Source organism: Tenrec ecaudatus, chromosome 13 (assembly GCF_050624435.1).
Source record: "Tenrec ecaudatus isolate mTenEca1 chromosome 13, mTenEca1.hap1, whole genome shotgun sequence".
NCBI lineage: Eukaryota > Metazoa > Chordata > Mammalia > Afrosoricida > Tenrecidae > Tenrec > Tenrec ecaudatus.
In genome coordinates this window covers 134,970,120-134,994,638 of record NC_134542.1, presented here as the reverse complement: position 1 = coordinate 134,994,638, position 24,519 = coordinate 134,970,120, and positions in this window count along the sequence as shown.

Below are 24,519 nucleotides of genomic sequence, written 5' to 3'. Positions count from 1 at the left end.
GTAGAAAGGGTGCGTGCTGCTTCCTGCTTTGCCTTAGCTCCCTCCAGCCTCAGACTGCAGACATTCAAGCTGCAGGGTTTGCACCCAGTGGGGACTAGCTCTGGCAGGAACCTCAAAGACAGTTCCCTAGTTAAGCGCCTCTGATGAATACCTAACTGAAAAAGAGCGGAGCCATTGCCTTGAAGCGCGTTCTATCTTATGGCGATCCCTCCCATGACGCGGCAGGACTCCTACATAGGTATTTCTTAGCGGTCATTGTCACAGAAGATTTCAAAGGGTTCAAAGCATGCCGCAGCCAGCGGACACCCTCCTAGCTTCAGGAATCAAGTTGGATAGAACTGCTCATTTATTGGCTCTGCAGTTGATACAGGAATCCTTGGGTGGTACAAACAAGCATGGCCTCGGTTACTCATTGAAATGATACTGGCTTGAACCCACCCAGAGAGACCTCAGAAGAAACACCTGGTGACCTGCTTCCAGAAGACCATGACCTTGAAAACCCTGTTAAAAGCTGTGCTGTGTCATATGTGGGATTACCAAGGGTCACAACTGGCTCAGGTGGAACTGGTTATGTGTGGGTTTACAGGTGGTTCTCTGGGACACTTCCGTTTGCGAAGCCCTGCCGTTTCGTTTGACTGAAACAAAGCCCAAACCCGCTGCCATTGAACCATTTCTGACTCCTACTCAAGTCACAGTTGTGTATGTTGTCAGTCTGAAAACGTCTGGTGTCATCTGTAGCTTTGTAAGCAGCCTTTCCTTCTGAAGATTGTAAAGTGAAGTCGAAAAGTAGAGGGTGCTATTAATGGCAATGGGTGGATCCATGGGAGCTCTGCTTCTTGGAGAACTCGATGGAGATGACGCAGTGCTGTTGCATAACATTGACTTTGTTCCAAGATGTTTTCCTGTCCTCAGAGTCCTCCGAGAACGCTCTTTCTGGACTTCTGGCAGTGTCGCTTTAGCAAGTCACCAGAGGCATTAGGAAGGGCTAAGAAGGGTCCTTCTAAGGGTCTGAAGATTTAAGAACCATAAATCTCTTGGGTGGAAGTAGTTTACAGTGAACTGCTTATTCTTCTGATACAAAACACCATATCACTAGCCACTTGTGGGAGTTCGTTCCTGCCAATTGTTTTGAAGTCAGGGCAGTCTCATGTTCTCAGCATACTTTAATGGCTTTAATTGTATCATAGGCATTTAATAAGTTTCTATTCATTTATCAATCTTCTGTACAGAACATTAAAGGAAGGATTTCTTTATTCAGAGATGCTAAACTCTTTTTAATTATTGGGGTATTGTTATAAAGGACACTCTGTGATATTCATATATGCTTGTACCAAGGGGGCATGTCAAACATGCATATCGAGTGAAACGTAGTCATTTCTGTCTTTCTTCAGACATCAGTTTTAAGTTCAAGTGTATATGGCCAGGTCCCTGGAAATGCAATGGGGAGTACAGAGGGCAGTTTTAGGAGGTAGCATCTCTGTGGGATGGGTGATGGGGCGGTAAATATTACTTTTCTTTTTCAACCAAAGCACAGCAAGCATATACAGCAGTGCAGAGCTCATTGTGCATGCAATTGGTAACCAGCGCACAGATATGGAAACAGGGCATAATCAGACCCTTGAAAAACACCCTCTATCCTCTTTTCAGGAACTGTTCCCCAAATACCTTGGCTTATATATTCATTTCCCCTAATTTGCATTTTTATATAAATGCAATCCTATAGTATACTCATATAATCTTTTATATCTGACTTCTTTACAGAACATAAAGTTTATGAGATCTCTATATATTTTTGTGTGTGGTTTTAGCCCATTTATCTCTGTTGTTATATAATTCTGCATTTTTAAAATACTACAATATACTTATCTATTCTATTGTTGGTGGAAAATTGAGAATTAAAAAAATTTGAATAAATAAAATTATGCCAGCATTCCATTAAGCTCCTTGTTCGAGATCAAGATTACCATGAGACCAAACTTAGGCAAAGAGGCTTATAAAATAAAATGCTGAGACACTAGTTTTTGTGAACTTAGACACAGAAAATTTTCAACAAGATATCAGCAACTCATATTATAAACATAACTATATCACTTATATTATAAAAATAACTATATAAATATATATGACACCTAATAACAACACAGCAGTAGTACCATAACCAAATAGTACTTACTTGAGCTATGGAAGGCTGGTTCAACATGTGAAAATGAAGCAATGATAAACAGGGTAAAGAAGAAAAATCTCAACATGGTATCTGCCATGTGCTTTATAAATGGAATTTAATTGTAATTTATAGATTTTTACTAGTACTCATGATTTAAAAAGCACATTTTGCTAGATTGGAAAAATGATTATACCTTTTCAAATAAGTTTGTTGCAAATTGCTAACAGACACATTTCCTGGAAACATATTAAAGACCTCTTGAGGTGGTATTAATTTTATCTACTAAATAATAAGCAAAACATTGGAATAAAGAGAATGTATAGGTATGGCTTACTAGCGTGCTGATAAAACATCAATGGAACCAAATGGAAAAACTTGATTAAGTGTTGAAATTTTCTCAGACCACCGTGCATAATTAATAAATAAGTATTAATAACTAGAATATTAATTGTTTTATATTAGTATTTTCAGAAAGGACCATGACTTTTAGAAAATTTAAACTCTTGTTTTTAGGATCAAAGCATAAATCTGCTAATTTAACTCTTTAAAAAATCGTGCTAACTGAAAGTAGATATCAAAATTAGATCTTTCGCTATGAGTCTGATGAAATTTAGTTATCTAACTATAAATATATGGTAGAGACTGATTATTATAATTTGTAAATTATATGTGTTGTCTTCAGGCAAAATCTTTCAAGTAAATCCAGCAGGTATCTATTGCTAATCCCACACTGCTCCCGGGACACAGCTGTCAGCATCACACTGCTGCACAGCACCCTGACAGGCAGGGCAGAGGAGAGCTGGTCCTTAGGGATTCCGACACGGGAAAAGTGTATGGAAGCAGACAGTCTCTTCCTCATCCTGGGGAATGCCTGGTGGGTTTGAGCTGCTTAGTTTGTAGTTAGCAGCCTAATGCTCAGCTCATGGCACCACAAAGAGAAATTATCAGAGTAGGAAAACTCAAACCATATTCACTGATAGTGTAAAAAAAGGGTAAGGCAAAGGCGGAAAACTAATTGGACCCAGAAAAACAAGCAGTCAATTGAGAGCCAGCTCTCCCAGGTTTCTCTGTATTATTCTAGTTTTAATTTTTCTTATTTTGTTTTTCCAAAATGATATTTAATAATCATGATACAACAGTTCAGTAAATATTCTAAATGGTAGTATAATAAAACTGATATTTATGTCATCGTAAGACCCAGCCAAATCCAAAAACCCTTAACTAGGATAGAATGAGACCTTCTGACAGAGATGGTATAGGTTTATTGTTTGTTCATTATTATTATTTTTCAGAGTACTGGATTTGGGGAGCAAGTATGAGGTAAAGAACAGAGAAGGTTGTTTCTGTGAGAGATTTCAGTGCACATCTCTTCAGCAATGTTTTCTTCTTCAGCCATTTGCAATATCTTTGAAAAGGTTCAATGACCCTAACCTAACCCTGTACAAATAAAAAAAATGATTACATAGCTATATGCTCACTCTTTTTTTTCCCCTGGAAGAAGATTTGACCAATAACCCATCGAAACCCCAAGGGGGTTATTTGTCAAAAGTCAGTCTCTGAGAGAAAAATTAGCACTTGAAGTACTTACAGCCTGTGATTAGCTGCAATGACCACACAGCAAGCAAGAACTCTCCACAATAGGGGGAAAATATTCACCCACTACTGATATGTCTTTTAGTCCATAAAAAAGAGTTACACCTCAAGGGTTCATGAGGGAATGGGGAGCAGGGAGCGGGAAGGGAGGGAAAAAATGAGGAGCTGATGCCAGGGGCTTAAGTGGAGAGCAAATGTTTTGAGAATGATGAGGGCAATGAATGTACAAATGTGTTTTACACAATTGATATATGTATGGATTGTGATAAGAGTTGTATGAACCCCTAATAAAATGATTTAAAAAGAAGAGTTACATATAGGGGTGCCAGCTTTCATTAGAAGCCATCATTGTCACATAGAGAAATATTTCAGGACTCATAAAATGAAGGCCCTGATACAATAAGTTCTCTTACCATGTTTTCACACAAAATAGGGATTTCTGGTTTTCTCAGAAAAATCTGAATCTCTGCGTTTCTGCCATCAATAGATGTGCTATTCTGTATCACAATGATGACTGGGGCTGAGTGGTAGACCTTTGTTTTGGCATGCTTGCTACCAACTCCTGATGTTTGTGGTGATAACTTGACTCATTGACGCGAGCTGTCTTTTTCACTTTGTCAGATGGGCCATTCTTTCATATTCCTTTTGGCTTATCAAAATTAGACCTAGGGTCATCGTGTTGCAATGTGCCAGGGAGCGCCTTCATATCAGACCTTGAAGAGATGGTAGCTCTGCTCGACATCCAACCTCAGTTTCCATCTAACAGCAGTATCTCCAACTTCTTGGGCTCTCCTGGTAATATCCAGCACAGTCAGCACTTACAGTCAGAATTGCATCATTTTGCCGGTAGAGTCCCAGAACAGAAGTGAATATACACTTGATGAGAAACTCAAGTCTGGAGAGCTTCGGCATTTTCCTGATGCTCCAAGTTCTGATTAGAGGAGTCATTTCATTTCATAAAGCACTAAGATTTATGGTACACAAGTTTGAGCTTTCTGAGTATTTTTATTTTTCAGTTCTCTGATAGGAAGGGGTAAAAATTTATGTATTCTCTCTTCTGCCACTGAGTTTAGCCAACAGTCACTAACATAGCACCTTCCTACTTGTTATGGATTAAAATGTACCCTCCCTCACAAATGTGTTGGAATCTAATGCCTATAACCCTGGATGTAATTATGTTTAGAAATAGAATTCTCTTTATTATGTTAATTAGGTCATACTCAGGTCGAGTGCATTTGAAATCTAATCACTTCTGCAAGTGGTTTAAGAATAGAGTAGGTTAGACTTTCAACGATATGCCCACACAGGGGTAGACAGATGCCAAATGAGACTGACCAAGGAACCAAGGAATTCCTGGGGCTGCCAATCAGAAAAGAGTTGACACAGCACAGATCCTGCTTTGCATTTTAGCCTGCCAAACTATAGCAAAATTAAAATAAACTTCTGTTCCATACAGACACTCACTTGTGGATTTTTCAGTCAGCAGCCTGTGAAATAAAGGCATGTTCAGTATGTGTTCCAAGCCGACTGTCACCATCACCATCACCTTCAACATCACCATCACCATCACTCCTGAATCAGAATCTCTGTTTGAAGAGGAGCCCTAGGTGATTCTTATCACACACATCAGAGTTCGAGAGGCACTGGCATATATACAAGCAGAGAATAAATCCATAACAGTATAAAAGACCAGAAAGCAACATAACTACCATTTCAAAAGTCTTTAATACTTGTCTATGAATTTTATACATCTGCCTCCTTCCTCAACTCAGAGTAATATGTGATTTTCAGTTTTATTCAATGGGTTTCCTCTGAGATACATTTTAAATGGTGCTATAGGTTTGAAAAAGACATGCACAAAAAACAAACACTTTTTTAAAAACATTTTATTAGGGACTCATACAACTCTTATCACAATCCATGTATATATATACATACATCATTTGTATAAAGCACATCTGTACATTCTTTGCCCTAATCATTTTCTTTTTTTTTTAACATTTTATTAGGGGCTCATACAACTGTTATCACAATCCAGACATATACATACAGCAATTGTATAATGCACATCCATACATTCTTTGCCTAATCATTTTCAAAGCATTTGCTCTCCACCTAAGCCCTTTGCATCAGGTCCTCTTTTTTTTCCCCTCCCTCCCCGCTCCCTCATGAGCCCTTGATAATTTATAGATTGTTATTTTGTCATATCTTGCCCTATCCGGAGTCTCCTTTTCCCCCCTTCTCTTTTCCCCCCTTCTCTGCCATCCATTTCCCAGGGAGGAGGTCACATGTGGATCCTTGTAATCAGTTCCCCCTTTCCAACCCACTCTCCCAGCATCCCCCCTCACACCTTTGGTCCTGATGATATCGTCCATCCTGGATTCCCTGTGCCTCCAGCTCCCATATGCACCAGTGTACAACCTCTGCCCTATCCAGTCCTGCAAGGTAGCATTCGGATCATGGTAGTTGGGGGGAGGAAGCATCCACGATCTGGGGGGAAAGCTGTGTTCTTCATCGGTACTACATCACACCCTGACTGACCCATCTCCTCTCCTAAACCCCTCTATGAGGGGATCTCCAATGGCTGACACATGGACCTTGGGTCTCCACTCTGCACTTCCCCCTTCATTCACTATGGTATATATATATATTCTTTTTATGGTATATATATATATATATATTCTTTTTTTTTGCATGATGCCTTATACCTGTTCCCTTTGGCTCCTCGTGATCACACAGACTGGTGTGCTTCTTCCATGTGGGCTTTGTTGCTTCTGAGCTAGATGGCCGCTTGTTCACCTTCAAGCCTTTAAGACCCCAGATACTATCTCTTTCGATAGCCGGGCACCATCAGCTTCTTTTTGCCACATTTGCTTATGCACCCGTTTGTCTTCGGTGATCTTATCATGGAGGTGTGCAGCCAATGATATGATTTTTTGTTCTTTGATGCCTGATAACTGATCCCTTCTGGACCACACAATCACACAGGCTGGTGTGTTCTTCCATATGGGCTTTGTTGCTTCTGAGCTAGATGGCCGCTTGTTTGTCTTCAAGCCTTTAAGACCCCTGTCACTATCTCTTTTGATAGCCGGACACCATCAGCTTTCTTCGCCACATTTACTTGTTCACCCGCTTTGGCTTCAGCAGTTGTGTCGGGAGGGTGAGCATCGTAGAGTGCAAATTTAATAAGAGTATTCATGCATTGAACAAATACTATTTTAAGCACAAGAACTGAAAATGAAAAAAAAAAGAGCCATAAAGTGGGTATCCTTGAGTAGTACCAACCGCAAAACACTCAACTGGCAGCCAAGAAGTTGGTGGATCGAACCTACATACAGTTGCCTGGAAAGAAAGGCCTGATATTCAGCTGTCAAAACTCACAGTCTGAACCCCCACCCCCCACCCCCACCCCTGATTCATAGCTCTACTCTGAGACACGTAGTGTTACCATGAGTCAGAATCCAGTCCTTGGCAACAGGCCTGTGATTTGTGTGTTCTAAAGTTAGACTTGGTTATTTAGGAGAGATTTGGTAAATTCAAGTCAGCTCCAATGATAAGGAGAAATACAAACTGGCCACGGTGATTATTTGAAACCATCATTTCAATGGTTAAGCGTTTGTATGGTTGTGATTGTGTGATGTCCTTTCCACAATGTCTAGCTCCTCCCACTCTTCCTCGATTTTCCTTATTTCCTTTCTCAAATATTTCCTCCTTATGAGCCCTCTGCTCTACTGCACTGTGATGTCCTATTGGGCATCTTTAATCTTATGCAAAACCCACAAAATAAACTCTATGGTCTGATGGGGTTTACTGATGAGTTGGTTGAGATTTGCTTTAAAGATCATTTGGTCTTTTAGGACAGAAAACTATGAATCAAAATAGGATCAAAAATGGGAACAATCCCTGAATTAATAACATTTGATTAAATGATACCTTGTGCATAATAAAGGTTGGGACTTATTTCTATCCTATCCCCTACACTCCACGCATGCTTTCCAAGGTAAAGTAGTTGCTTATATTTGAGAGAACACTTTACAGGCACATAAGATCATATTAAACAACGAGGCTGTCATGGAGGACCAGGAATTGGACCGGAATAAGTTGGGATTGTTGTCCATGTTGATAAATTTTAGGCATGAAAACTGTGGTGCTGCTGTCGTGGGTCTCCAGATGAGCCGTGCTGTCGTGTGTGTGTGTTGTTGGTTGAGTATAGCGCTTTAGTTTGTTCAGAATGTTGTCCTATTACTTTACAACAACAATCAAAATAAATAACAAAAATATTACATACCTTCTAGCTTTGTGAGGATAATTGAAAACATTTTATATTAAAATTATGCACAAAATAAAACACAATGTCTTTGTCAAGATCTGGAATTTATTTTTTAAATCATCCGAATAAGATGTTTTTAAAATTTTAGTATACAAAGTATATGAATCAAGTGTATTAAGTATTTATATTTGAAATAGCTACGAGTAATTTTTCAATAAGACAATCTAAAGATGATCTCTTCTAATTCTGTATGGTAACAAGTGGATGGTAGCAGGAGAGTATATATTTCTTTTCTTTCTATTCCACAGTGATGGCTTCTCACTATGAATCAAATTTTGCTCTCGCTAATTTGCATTGGGCCAGTTGTACTCTCCAAACCAAATGCTTTTTCTTGTTCTTTCAAGTAAAAATACATTTGGATTGATTGTCCCTTATTTCTATTAAATATTTTAAAGAATAATGAAATTTTTCTTCAAGTACAGGCAGATATTGTGCTATTAGTGTTAATGATTCCTCAGGAACCCCAAAATTATTCTGACAAAAATTACTAATGAAGCGTGTCTCACTCACTTTTCCATTGTTTAAGTTTTGTTTGGCATCCATAAAATTTGCCAGTATTTATTAATGTGTCTTTGTATGTTACTTACAATTTTGGGTTGAGATCATTACAGTGTTCAAAAATATAAGAGAAAAAAAATCTCATTTTGAAACCAAGATCAAAAGAACTTTGTGTCGGTGGTCATGGTTAATGGTGTGTTCCCCTGCCTCGTGATCTTCTGAGTGCCCGATAATTGTGTCAGAACAACTCTTACAGACAAAAATGTTGCCTATTTTGCCCAAATAGTTTGCTCAAATATTTTCCTGTCAAAGATGGATGTTTTGTGTGATTTATGTTTTGTTTCCAGTGCGTTTTGTCTGTAACATTTTGTCAGCTGACTCGCCCCACAAATTAGACATGCCTTTGATGAAGAGTGTAAGTAGAAGGAGACCCTTGCCTATGGGTCTTGTCAGCTTCTTTTATGGTGGACTCAGTTTGCCTTAGAAATCAGACTGATGCAGCTCTACTCAAAACCTTTCAATTGTGTTGAAAAAAATGTCAACCATAATGGAAACTTAACTGTACATAAAATTCTCCAGTAAAGTCACCTTTCCAAAACCGTCTTATGCCATCCCTTTTAGACTAGCAATGGTGGTAATTGGAGTGGAAATAGGACACTATCTTGTTGTGTCTAGTAAGCAGGCTAAATTTTGCTTGATCTATTATTCCAGGAGGTTAAATGTTTTCCCGTGTCTTTCTGGTTCCTCATCCTTTGTTACTACGCAGGGCAGACACCAACAGCTGCACCTTCAAATGGATGAACTGAAACAAGCTACGTAGAAACCACTGAATGTAAATCTTCACTTAATGCAAAATAAAAAAGATGCTATCAATGTGATATTGGTAACTTCAGACCATTCATTTTTTAGTTATTTGACTAATAAATTGCATTTATTTAATAACTGCAGTTCTAAAAGTTTTAAATGTAATTATGTGAAGAGACTTTCAATTCTTTTAATAAATTGGTTTAAATAAGACTTAAACCCTATTATTATTGTTACAAATTATAAAAAGTGTATAAACAAGTAAAAGTATTATAAAATTCAATCAAACAGACTTTGGCTAATAGTAAATATGATGAAAGCTAACTAAATAGGAATAAATGAATAGGCAACAATCTAGAACAATAACAGCAGGAGTCATATTTTAAATACAAATTCCTGAACCAATCAAAATAAATAACAGAAATATTTCATACCTCCTAGCTAAACCAAATGAAACTCCATTCCACTGAGTGTTTTCTGATGCCTAATGACTTGGTAGGCCAGATTAAAACTGCCCCATTGGGCTTCCAAGAATAAAAATTAATAAGTAATCAGAGTGCCCCATATTTCTCCTGAGGATCTGCTGGCGGATGCGGACAGCCAACATCTCAGTACCTAGTCCAGTCCCTCACTCACTGTACCCACAGGCCCTTTGGGTCTCCTAAGTTAGAAGGATAAAAAAAAAAAACAGTCAACATGAGAAAATTCAATGGAGAGAAGCAGGAAGCAATCGACCCTAGCAAATGAAATAATTTCATTCTTAACAAGCCACACATCAGTGATGTGACTCAATAAGAAGATGCTCTATGTGAATTACATAAATATGCCTTCACTAAAGTGATCTTTACCAAGTTTAGTAAGGTACACATCGGTTTCCCCCATTATTTTAAATGTTTGGATTTGGAAATGGCTACAAAAATGTTTATATTTGAATTACATTGCAAAATGTATCACTATTACTCTGTCATCTGTCCCACATCGGCTGAGTAACTCTGGCATGCTAGACAAGGGACTAGGATGGAGCTTGGAATGTCCTGTACTTTAAGCCAGGCTCCGAAGCTTACTAGCTACAGGATCTTGATTATGTTGTTCCTTTGTATCTGTGTTCTTGTCTGTCAAATGATGAAGTTACCAATGATCGCTCCCTTTTAAGCTGACATAAGTAGAAAGGGCAAGGGCCACACTTTAGGGGCTAAGGTGCCCCTGACTGAAACCACAGTGTTTTCAATCACTTCATAAGCATGCGAAAGTTCCACGTTCCATAAGGCAGACCAAAGAAGTATGGCTGCACTTGAAGTGTGGTGCTGGAGAAGAATATTGAATGCACCAAGGCCTACCAAAAGAACCAACAAGTCTGCCTTGGAAAAAATGCAAGCAGAGGGCTCCTTAGAAATGAGGCTGGAGAGACTTTACCTCAAGTTACGCTGGACATCTTACAAATGAGACCTGAAAAGCGATATCATGCTAGGTGAAGTGGCACAGTGCAAAAGAGCAAGGCCTCCGATGAGATGGATCGCCTGCAGTAGGGAGCTCCAACAGGGCAACGGTTGTGAGAATGGTGCAGCGCCAGACGGAGTTTACTGTTGTGCACATGGTTGTAGGAACCAGAACCGACCCATTGGCACCTAGGAGCAGCAAAACTGACATGGCACCTCTGACACATGGCTAGTGGTGAGTCAGTGCTAGATATACGACTTAGTACTGCCGCACTAAGTAGTAAATAATAGTCAAAGAAAACTCTTGAACAAATAAAAAATTTTGGATTAAGCACATTTTTCCCCAAATCACAGAAATTTCCACTGATCTTTAGTCACTTTTAATATATTAGGAATATCTAGGAAGTGTACATAGTCTTTTCCAACCTTATGTGGAATAGAACACTTATCTTTATTTCCTAAGTAGCTCAGATAGACACTGCTTTACAAAATCAAGGGAAAACCATAGTATAGTGGCATGTCCAGGACCAAAGCAGCTTTTGAAAAACCTTCTAGATGAGGAGATCCTTCAAAGCAGGCAGCCCAACCTTGGTTTAGCCCTTGCTGTGCGGAACCCGAACCCCAGACTGAGTCAAGGCTAGCTTAGCAAATAGGAAAGCATGAGAGAAACGGAATAAATGCCCTTAGTGATCATAACTCATTTAAAATCATCCAACACATTCAACCAGTCTCGGATTTTTTGTAATGGTAGCTCTTTGAAGACCTCTGCCAGACAGCACATTTGTACAGTCTGTTGGCTGAGACACCCTTTGAGATGCTTGTGAATTTTGTCATCCTATTTAGATCTGTTTCTCAAATAATGTGTGATCAGAAGTTTCTGCATCCAAGGTTTGACCAGAGTCCAAATCCCCTCAACATTTTTCATACGATGTCATTCACACCTAGATCTCTGATGTATTGCTAAGGTTCTTCCATCTTTTTTTCCGAACCTTTGTTTTTGAAACATCCATCTTATTCTTCTCCCCAGGCAGGAACATAACCACTATTACACACAGAGACATTCTTCCTTGGGAACTGGCAATAGATCCCAGCCCATGGGCCAAGTTATCTGTGTTGAACAGCGCTGGCCCAGGAGGCAAGTGGCAGATGCTTCCCCACCACATCCAGCGGAGCAGAGAGCTCTCTCTTGGCTAGAGCGGGAGTCCTGACATCCAGCATATGCGGCTTTTAATGAAACTGTCAGGCAGGCACGTTTAAAGGGAAAATTAACATGGTTCTCACAAAGACTATGGTGACTAGTAGCTATTCTGAGAGTGGGGAAAATAACAGCCAACTCCTATTTATGAACCCTTTCCCCATTGTGAAAGTGTTCAGACATTGCACGATAGCTCTTTACTCAACCACCAACACTGTCAGCGCAGAGTTTTCTCCTCCCTTCCGTCTTGAACTTGAAGGCAGGCTATCTAAACTCAGGCACACATAAAGTTAGTTGAATGAGTCTCTGGAATAAAAATATTGTGGGTAATAGTACCAGTGGTTAATTTGAATCAACATCCTCTGCAGTAAAAAATGTAGACTTAGAAGAACAGGAGCCTGGGAGAGGCAAAAGATTAAGCACAAGGCTACTACAGAAAGGTTAGCTGTGTGAACCCTTGAGAGGTACCTTTGAAGAAAGGCCTGGCAATCTGCTTCTGTAAGTTTAGAGCCATGAGTATCCCACAGAAGCAAACAGCACACGTTTTCCTGGCAATATTCAGAACTACTCAGAGTGGCCAGGTGTTGGACTCAGTCCCAAAGGTCAAGAGAAGCGATTGGTATCACACAGACCTGGTCTGAAGAAACCTCTAGCTCTTTTTAACCATGCCCTTGAGTGGATTTTATTTCCCTTTCCCTCAGATTTAGTTCTCTTCACAGTAACATGTGTTGATGACAGGAATGAAAACAACAATACCTGGAAAGCCCTTAACAAAATGTCTGAAAACAGTGAAAGTCCACTAAATGTTGCTGTCATTATCATAATGATGATTATGGTGATTTATTTTTCCGGGAAAAAAATTATAAGGTCCGTCTGGCTTCACCACCAAAGACTAGTTATCAATAAATATTTCTGAATTATCTTTATTATAGCAATATCACTTTAGGGATCTGCATTTGGTAAATTCTTCTTCTTCGTGTGTCCCTGGCACAATGAGAGGTCTAGAGTTTGTGGGGGTTTCTCCACTTATCTGCCTTCAGACTCTTTCCAATCTATGGCCAGCTTTGCAGGGAAATGAACCTTGAGAGAAGAGGAAGCCAAGAAGCAGGAGGAGGAGCAGATTCACACTCATAATCAAAGAGGGAAGACACACCAGTATTCGAAAGGACTGCTACTTTGGGTGAAGGCAGTTGATACAACTTGGAAAATTGCTAATATTTGGCTAAATGGGAAGAAGCTAAGGAGAAAAATGGATTATGGATTTTAATACCTAGCTTTAATCCATTGATTAGCTAGTCTAATTGTATAATATTCAGCAAGGGGCTCACAAACACTGATCCTTAGTCCATGCATCATGTAAGTATCATGGGTAAAGTAAACTCCAAAAACTCATGGGAGAAGGGAGATGCTAGGTACCTAGGGCTAACAATAACAACACCAAAAATGTACCACAAACTGGGTGGCTTCAAGTGGAAGAATTTAATTTTCTTCCAGTTCCAGGGATCAGAAGTTCCTCTAGGGTCATGCTCCCTTCAAAGTTTGTAGGAGGAAACCCCTCTTGCCTTTTCACCTTCTTGGGCTTCTGACATCCCATGATACACGCAGGAAACTTCAAGCTATACTTCCATCTTCACATAGTCGGCATTGGATTAAGGAGCCATCTATCTTGGCAAAAGTTGAGGCTGTCTCTGCCTGTTGAAGTTCACAGTTCCAGAAACCCTACTGAGCAGTTCTACCCTGCCATGTAGGGTTGCTGTCATTTAGAATTGACTTGCTGTCCTAAGCTTGATTATACTCCAATATGATCTCATTCTAAATCTATTTTTGTTTTTAAATAAGGTCACATTCTGAGGTTCATTAAAGGACAATATCCCACCAGTGTAAGCTGAATTGAGTTAAGGCTAGTTGAAATGAATTTTCTAATGAAACTTTAGTATGCGTATACAGATTCAGTAATGCATTTGCAATTGTAATCTTATCACTCATGTTAAGCCACTAGTATAGAGTGGAATATTAACCTTTAAAATATAAAATATTACCCACACCTACCATTAAGGTGTTTTGTTGTACTTTGTTATTTTTTTAAATCTTTGTTTCCATTTCAGCTACATGACTTTTGCATTAAGAGTATATTGTGCATCCTGGTGGCAGAATGGTTATGCATTGGGCTACTAATCATAAAGTAAGCAGTTAGAGAACTCTGGTAACACTGTAGGCGAAGGCCTGGCTCTCCACCTAACACATTGCGGACAGATCCCGAGTTCACTCATGTTTCACGTGCCATCTGTTATGGACAGATCCCGAGAAAACTTGTGAAGCAGCATGAACCTGTATTTATTTCAAACAATGGAAAAATAGAAATTTCCTACCAGAGCCTGTACAGTTTGCGCTGCCCATGGAAAAAGAAGTGGAACCAGGTATATTTGCAACTTTAATAAGGTACTGCTTTACAGAGAAAAATGTTATACAAAGTACCATACATTAAAAATGTACTAGGAACCTTTGTTTATATATAGGTCCTATGCTAACTACAATATAAGAAATTATTGTAACTGTTTAGGATAAGGTGTCCACAACTAATCAAACCAAAGGGCTAGGAGATCATGTTTGCACAGTGTTTCAGGGATAATATTTGCACACTGTCTTTGCTTCTCAATGCAGTTGTATATTAACATCCGAAAAAATGCCCGGCCACTTGGGTAAGTTGGTAAAAAAACATCCGGTCTTTAAGGTGTTTAAGTATGGATTTTCAGGCCCAGGAATTCACATGGACCATTATTCCCTGTCCCAATGTGCCACTATGAGTCAGAGTCAACGAGATGGCAGGCAGGGAGTGCGTACGTGCGTGCGTGCGATATACTCTATTGCAGAGAGAAAGAAGACGGAGACTCTCACTCTTAAAATCTGTATCTCTGCATTGCGTGGTCCCCAAAATAACAAGGATTTTTCACCAGCTCCAAAGACATTTTATAGAAATTATGGATAACTTATGGGAACAAAAGTAAAACACAATCCCAACTTTTTTAATGAAAAGTTATTTTTTATTTTACTAAACTGATTTCCTTAAAGTTAAATAACTTATGTTTAGAGAGTCTGCTGGAAAAGGTAATTTTACTTTATTTTTTATTAGTGGACACAGAAATGAAGTAATTTCTATATTTTAGAAATTTACAAAATGAAGTAAAACACCTTTCTTGTAAACAAATTTGCCTAGCTATATAAAACCTAAAAATAATTTTATTTTATATATTTTTTGAGCGGGGACACCAGAAGTACTGAGCATTTTTAACTACTCTGATTTCAACACTCATATGGAAAGAAATTATGTGTTTGTTACTACCTGCCATGAAATAAGTTCTAATTTTGACTATCTTTTTTATCATTTAAGTTTTCGTGAATTGGGTGACTATGTAGAGAGCCCATCAGGTTTCCACTCAATAATTCTTACACATTTTGTTTCATCTCATCGGTGCAATCTCCACTAATCCCATTTCCTCGCTGCGTTTTCTGTTTCCTTTCTTCTTTCATTCCTAGCGTTTCTAAATTTTGTGCTTGGGTAAATACTGCCATGTTTGTCTCCAAGAGCTGGCTTTCTAAGGCGTCTGTCCCTCTTACAGACCTGTGTATAGGTGTTTTGAATGAGTATTTCCTTCTGTCAGTATTATACCTCAGACTTTTATTTTAAAGCAGTATTTCATGAATTTTGCCTTACCAGTTATACCCAAAGGATTTGTGCATATCTAATTCTTTTTATTAGGGGCTCATGCAACTCTTATCTCAATCCATCTATACATCAATTGTGTCAAGCACAGTTGTACATATGTTGCCATCATCATCCTCAAAACTCCTGCTTTCTAATTGAGGCCTTGGTATCAGCTCATTTTTCCCACTCTCTCCACACTCCCTCCTCCCACGTGAACCCTTGATAATTTATAAATTATTATTATTTTGTCATATTTTACACATCTGACATCTCCATCACCCACTTCTCCACTATCCATTCCCCAGGGAGGAGGTTATATGTAGACCTTGTCATCTGTTCCCCCTTTCGCCCTCACCTTCCCTCCATCCTCCCGGTATCACCACTCTCTCCACTGGTCCTGGGAAGTTCATCTGTCCTGTAATTCCAGTTCCTATCTGTGCCAGTGTACATCCTCCAGTCCAGCCAAATATGTAAGATAGCATTGGGATTATGAAAGTGGGGGGGGGCAGAGGGAGGAAGCATTCAAGAATTACAGGAAAATTGTATATTTCATTGTTGTCTAATTCTTTACATTTTAGAATTTCCCTTTATTAAGCTGATAGCCAGATGTTTTGCTAATTTTGTAAAATTTCAAGTAGCTTGAAATTAGTATAATTCATAAATTATAATGTAGAAATTAAAATTCTGCCGATAATGTTCTCATTTTATGACTTATTATTTGAAAATACCATTTCTAATGGCTTTATATTATTGCAAGGTTTGGATATCATGCAATTTATTTCACCATCTCTCTAATGGTAAGGATTTACTCACTTTTCAGCTTTTAAGAAATTATTATAATTAAACCTGAAATTAGTGTCCTTGTATAAAATCAAAATCAAAGCCTGTGGTTATTCCATTTATTTAAATCACTATGAAGGAAGGAAAACATTTTCATTTATAGGTTTGACAGTACAATTTGCTCTCTGTTTTTTATGAATATTTTTTGCAGCATAAAAAGTGCTATTTTCCTTGCATACTAAAAGGAGTGATTCATCATCACTGGCAATTACCTGGATACTTCTCCACCTAATATGACATTTCCTAAAAGGGACATGATCTCAAGATAAGCACATACAATATATGATCTGGAAGTATTTATTTTTAAGATATTTATTTTCAGAATTTAATTAGACCAACTAACTTGGTAGTCATGTAACGAAGAGAATTTTCTTAAGAACTGATGAGCATGATTTCATCTTTATATCACTGTGTTTTGAGATGGTTGAAAGAATATAAAACTTTTATCAAGAATTAGAAAGAATGGCCACACAAACTATGATCCTCAGTCACTGTCCAGTCTCACCTGGAACTGAAGGAATGCCCCAAACCCACCTTTCAGGCAGACAGTAGACAATCCATTTATATATACTCGGGCAGACAATACACACACACACACTCAAATATAAGCCCACCCGAGTATAAGCCGAGGTACCTAATTATTACCTGGGAAACCAGAAAAACTGTTTGACTCGAGTATAAGCCTAGGAAGGAAAATGCAGAAGCTATTGGTGAGTTTTAATAATCAAAACAAAGGAAAATAAAATGACTAAAAATTGAGACATCAGTGGGATAATGTATTTAAATATTCATTTTAAGTTAAAAACCTAAATAGAAGGACAAGGCATTTAACATTAGTAAACCAGCACAGTAAGTGGAAAATAGGTTCAACAAAAACAATAAGGTATCAACAATGATACCTTAAGAGTACTATTCCCTGAGCTCAATCAGCAACCAAGCTAAAATGTAAAGAGTTAAAATCCTTCAAAACTGGATTCCTCATCATCATCCGTATCCCAGTGCAGAGCTTCAGCTGGTGTGAGGTCATCATAGACACTGTCCTCACTGAGATTGCCGTCATCACCATCACTGCTCTCATTTTCATACAAAGTACAGTCTTCAATTCCATCCATAGCATTACTAATACTACATTTCTGGAAGGCACGTCACATTAGGTCTTCTGTAATGTTTTCCCATGCATCTCGAACCCATTTTGCTATTAATTCTATGTCAGGCTTCCTGAGATTTCCTCCTTTTGTTAGTTGGGCTTGACCAGATGACATCCATTCATGCCACATCCTTCGCACATGGTAACTTTACAAGATTTTGCCAATTTTTTTTATGTCATCTGATAGGTGGGCTCTGAACATATCCCAAACAAGTAACAATGGCTTTTTCTTTAAGGTTGCTCCTGGTCATCAGCTCCAAATTTCTTCCAGACATTTTTTTGTTCCATCTTCATCCACCTAGCCTTTAACATGTACACGCAGAGTAATTCTTCATTGGAAATTGATCATTTTAGGTAAGGTATTTCTTTTAAAAATAATGACAGTACACAGCTTAGTTCCATTAGCCAAACATGATAAAACAACTGTAAAGTGCTTTTTGTTTTTTTCATTTCCTGTGGTTTTGAGAAAAAAATGTTTTTTTCTCCTAAATTTGCCACAGTTCTGTTGCTTGGAAGATCAAAAGTCATGGCAGTTTCATCCACATCCCCAATATCTGCCTGGTCTTAATTATAAATCTTCTTTGTTTTATAATAAATGACTGGAATGACATAATTATTTTTCTTAAAGGTTTTGTGGCAATTTCTGGGAAATCTGTGTTCCTTGTCTCAAACATAGTAGGCCAAACCTGTTCATGAAGCGGGTACACCATCCTGCTGATGCAGGAAATTTTTCAATGCTTGATGCTTTATATTTTTCATCCTTAGCCATTTGTAGAGCATGTATGCAGATTCCCATGCGAGTTATGCAGTAACCATTTTGACGACAATCCATAACCCATATATGCAATTAACTTTCTAGAGCCCCATAAAAAGATGTTAAAACACAACAAGCTTTTTTAGCTTTTGGAATCTGTTCCAACTCAGCCTTCATTTTTCACCACTCCCTCACTTGCTTTTCGTCAACACAGAATTCCCTACTTGCAATACTGTTATTGCTCTCTTCTGCTCTTGACACAACATTGATTTTGAAACCAGCCTCATATGATTGGCGTTTTTGTTTTGGCTCAAAAGTATCCATTTCTAATAGGATAAAAAAACAAGACTTTAAAAAGAACTTTCATGGTAATGTCCCTCCCCCCCCCCCACCCTCCTGTGATGTTTTAGTCGGGAGGAGGGGGCGGGGTCTGTGTGGGAAGGGGGATACAGGATGTGAATTAACACAGAGACCAGAGAGGAGAGATGGAGCGCAACCACACACACATCCTTAGCAGTTCAGCTGCAGGCATAAGGGAATTACTACAGGTGTTTCCGTGAATTGGAGCAGTTCACATCATAGGATGGCTCTGATTGGTTAGATGTGAGTAAACAAACATTCAAAGCCCTGCAGTGTCTGGGGGTCTTTGAATGAACAGCAGAGGAATGGCAATCACCTGCGAAATAATGGGCGCTCATCCTGTTACCTCGGGGGCCACAGTGAGATATTACTCCCCGCTAGGGTACCACTGACCTGTGTATAAGCACAACACCAGTTTTTCAGCTCGGCTTACACACGAATATATATGATATATATATATATCCCAAAGCAATGTATTCCTTAAAACAATCAATTGAAGGAGATCAAAAGGATTTTTGCCCCAAAGCAAAATTAAAAATGCAGGAAGAGTTAGAAAATTCATCCTACAAGAAAAGGGATATTTGCTCATCAATTGTTGGGAATGCGCACAGCAGCCTGGGATGCTATAAAATGCCCCATAGAGCAATAAAGCATTCAAAATTTGCAAATTCCACGGTCAGATACATTGTATATATATTATGCATAGTTCATCTTTGTTCTTAAAGAATATAAACTAAGGACATAAATTAAGAGCATTACAGCTGGATTGGATTGACTTAATGGTATTTTTTTGCAAATCTAATTAATATGCTATTTATTTACAAGTTCTCTTTAATAGGAACCATGGGCTGCTGACTGTAAGTTAAGCATCCTGAAACTACTAGTCATTCCTGAGGAGATATATGGGGCTTACTACACCAAAAAACGTTAGTTTGAGAAGGTTAAGGAGACAGTTCTACCCAGTTGGCATCAAGTTCATGTCCATGAGTTTGATTGGGGTTTTTTCCCATCAGATTTTCTTTTTCCTGAAAAAGTGATACTTTTCATATTTTTATCCCTGAAGTTAATTCTCCACATAAAACATATATTTGTAAAAATGTAAACACTCCTAGATAATAGAGAAAAGACTGAAGTTGTCAAGGATTGTGTCTTGATTGATTGTCCACAATCAATGCTCATAGGAGCAACAATCGAGATATCAAAAGATGTGTTGCATTGGGTTAATGTGCTGCACAAGATCTCTTAAATTAAAAAAAAATTTTCCATTTCTTTACTATATGAGTACAATAATTTTAAATGAATTTTTAATCTTTTTATTGGGGTCTCATACAAATCTTACGATAGTCCATACATACATCCATTGTGTCAAGTACATGAGTACATATGTTGTCATTATCATTTTCAAAGCATTTTCTTTCTACTTGAGCCCTTGGTATCAGCCCCTCATTTTTCCCCTCCCTACCCCTCCCTCATGAAGTCTTGAAAATTTACATATTTTTTCATGTCTTACACTGTCCAATGTCTCCCTCAAGCCCCTTCTCTGTTGTCCATCCCCCTGGGAGGGAGTTATAGTTCGTCATTGTGATAGGTTACTCTTTTCTGCCCCCACCTTCCCCTTCCCCTCCTGGTATGGCTATTCTCAATATTGGTTCCAAAGAGTTTATCTGTCCTCTATTCCCTGTTTCCAGCTCTTATCTGTACCCATACACATGCTCTGGTCTAGCCAGATTTGTAAATTAGAAATAGAGTCATGATAGTGGGGGGAATAAGCATTAAAGAACCAGAGGAAATTGGTGCTACACAGCACTCTTACTAGTCTGTCTTCTCCCCATATCCCTTCTGTAAGGGGATGTCCAATTGCTTACAGATTGCCTTTGGGCCTCCACTACACACACACACACACACACACACACACACACACACACACACACACACACACCAATAACATTATGATTGTTTGCTCTGGGTCTTTGATGCCTGATACCTGATCTCATTGACATAATATGATCACACAGGCTGGTGTGCTTCTTCCGTGTGGGCTTTGTTGTTTCTCTGATAGATGGCTGCTTGTTTATCTTCAAGCCTTTCAGACCATAGACACTATATCTTTTTTTAAATCATTTTATTGGGGGTTCATACAATTCTTATCACAATCCATATATACATCCATTGTGTCAAGAACATATGTACATTTGTTGCCATCATCATTCTCAAAACATTTGCCCTCTACTTGAGCCCTTAATATCTGCTGCTCATTTTACCCCTCCCTCCCCACTAACTCGTGAATCCTTCATCATTCATATATTATTATTATTTTGTCATATATTACACTGTCAGATGTCCCCCCCCTTCTCTGCTGTCCCTCCCCCATGGAGGAGGCTATATGTAGATTCCTGTTTTGATAGCCAGGCACCATCAGCTTTCTTCACCACATTTGTTTATGCACCCACTTTATCTTCAATGACTGTGTCAGGAATGTGAGCATCTCAGAGTGCCCGATTACTAAAACAAAATTTTCTTGTGTAGGGGTCAAGGTCCATCGCTTCCTTATAACTAAACCTATAAATACATGACCATAGATCTATTTCCCCATCCTCATATAAAAATATATGTACATGCCTGTATTTAGATTTCTATAAATGCCCTTTGCAAGATCTCTTTAAAGTGCTGAAATCAAGGATGTTACTTTGAGGACTATCGTGCCCATAACTGAAACCATGATATTTTCAATTGTCTCAGATGCATGTAGAAGTTGGGCATTGAATAAGGAAGGCAGAAGAATACTTGGTGCTTTTTAATTATGGTGCTGGCAAAGGATATTTTAAAAAGCATGGACTGCAAAAAGGACAAACAAATCTGTCTTGTAAGAAGTACAGTCAGAATGCTTGTTAGAGGTAAGGGTGGCAATTCACCCTGGTGTTGTCAGGAGAGAGCAGCAACTGGAGAGGGACACCATACTGGGTGAAGTAGAGGGGCAGCAAAAAAGAAGGTGGCCCTGGCCAAGAGAGACTCAAAAAGTAGACCCCAAAGTGAACCCAAAGAACAATTGTGAGGATGGGGCAGGGGCAGGCCATGTTTTGTTTGGTTGTACATGGGCCCGCTACTCTATGCCACCAAACAACAATGGAGGTTGTTAAATGAGTTCTTAAAGTTAGATGATCAAAAATCAAAGAGCTAAAACATTTAAATTTTCTTTTGGATAATAGTTACAATAAAAAGGACCCAGAAACGTGTATTACCAGAAAATAAGCACTGGGCAGCAGGTGCCCTTTCAGATTGAACATGCCTTGTGGTTTAAAGGGGCTTAGGTAAATAAGATTAGTATGCACATGCTTGCAATTTCCCTGAGAAAATTTGCATTTAAATTTTCCTTTTGTTATATAAACCTAAATTAAAGCTCTCTTAAACACAAGCTGGAACCAGATCATATTAAAATGCAACATATTAAAATATTAATAATATTATATTAATTTGAATCTAACTGTATATTGTTACTAACACACTCAGCAGTAGCAGAAATTTGGCTGTGGTTCTGTATTTGTGTAAAGCAACATGAGATTGAGAAAGAACTTCATCTCTCTGTCCCCATGCTTTGTTCTTTTGAAAAATGCTTATTGAGTGTCTGCTATGTGACTAGGGGGCTTGCTAAGGACTAAGGACACCACTGGGAGTAACACATACATGCTTTTAATTCTCTGAGACCTTGCATTCTAGCTCACTGGTGCTGAAAAGATATTATACAGTTCTTGCTTTTATAAAACAATAGGATTTGAAGTAGTCGGCCATGCAGAGTAGACGTGTTGGCATCATTGTCCAGTGTGAGAGTGAAGATGGGATGTTCAGAAAGAGGCGGTGTTTCAGAAAGCACACTGGCAGCAGAGCTCAGTGACGGGGAGGGATTTCTGAATGGGGGTGTCCATAGTCACATCCCTCCTCTATGATTTTCTTGGACAGACTATTTAACCTCTAGGTCTGTGTCTTGGCCGAAAAATGAAGATGGTGAGAGCACAAATCACAGAAATAGCATAATTAAATTATTGTGAAAATCTAATGAAAATGTCTTGTCTGAGATTTTCCACAGTGACTCAAATCTGGCATAGTGGGGGGCTACATTTGGGGCTACTAGCACCAGGTCAAAAGTTCAAAACCACCAGACACTATGGAGGAGAAAGATGAGGCTTTCTACTCCAAAGGTTTACAATCATGGGAAACAATCTGGTCACAGTGAGTTCGAGTTTGGGATTAATTGATGATGGCAAGGGTGAGTATTCTTGCTGTTTGAAATGTAGGCATCTGCGTAACTGATGTGGGGTAGACATCTGTGTAGCTGATGCTCAGTGCTTTGGGATGGTTGATTCTAAGATGCCATATGTGTGACTAGAGATATAATGAGGAGCAAGAATTTGTAAGACATCTTGACTATTTTGTGCTATATTGTTGTAGGCATAGTTTCTCACCTGGCACAGGTCTCAGAAGCAATTATGAGATACAGTATCAATTAGAGGAAAAGATGAAGACATGGAGAAAGCACAGTGACATGCAGAGACCTAAGTGACTAAAATAATTTAGGCCAAGGTGGGCAGCTTGCTTAAAATGACTGAGAAAAATGGATTATATATTCATATATATTCATATTCATCTATATATACATATGAGTGTGCTTTCTCGCTAAAACTCAGGAGAGTAATACAGAGCAGATAGCAAAGCATGTGAGTCAGTGGGAAGTAAGGATGCTGGGGAATACGGAACAGAAGGGCATTAGGGAAGTTCCAAAAGAAATGCAGAATCTAGAATAATGATTTTTCTCACAAGAGGCCAGAGCACGGACAAGAATGTCCGAGAGGGGGTTTGGCAAATGCTGCTAAGATCCCAAAAGGAAATTGAGGCCTATGAAGATAATGGGCCTTACCCAAATCTTTCATTTAAAAAGTTCATAGGTGCCATAATGGACAAGATGAGCTTTATCAAGATGGGAATTTAAATGCACTAAGCTCGCAGAAGATAATCTTAGTTATTTTAACCTTAATAGAGTTTTAGAGGGCTCACATTCCTGTAGAAAAATTTGAACAAGGAAACTAAATTATAACAAAAATATCCGCAGGAACGTGGCTCTTAATTTTGTTTAAATGAAGAACACTAGCAACTAGAGCCCAATGGAAAACTATAAACACCAAGTAGAGAGAACACTAACCTGAGAATCCAGAGATGGGGCTTCTGATAGTACATATCTTTTCAGGCAACACCTTTGTACATTTTATATGAAATTCCCTGCTGGCACCATGGCCACAGTGCTTGACGGCTAACCAAAAGGCAAGCAGTTCAAACCTACCAGCCGATTCAGGAATGGAAGTGTGGCAGTTGACTTGCAGAGGCTTCCAGCCTTGTGCACACTACGGGGCGTTCTACTTTGTTCTACAGGGTCACGATGAGCCAGAATTGATGACACTGCCACAGGGAGTTATCAGAAACACACACACACATACACACATTTGTGCTCCTATGACATTACCTGATCTTTTATGTGATCAGGTGTTTCATTGTCTATTTTTTACATGTGTTGTAAGAATTTACAGTTGTGGTGGATAAATATGGTATTAAAAACACTGTCAGTGTAACACAGCATTACAATATAGCAGTTAAGATGTTGCAGACAAAATAAGTGTTCCATTCAAACATTGATGGTTTGTTTCATGCT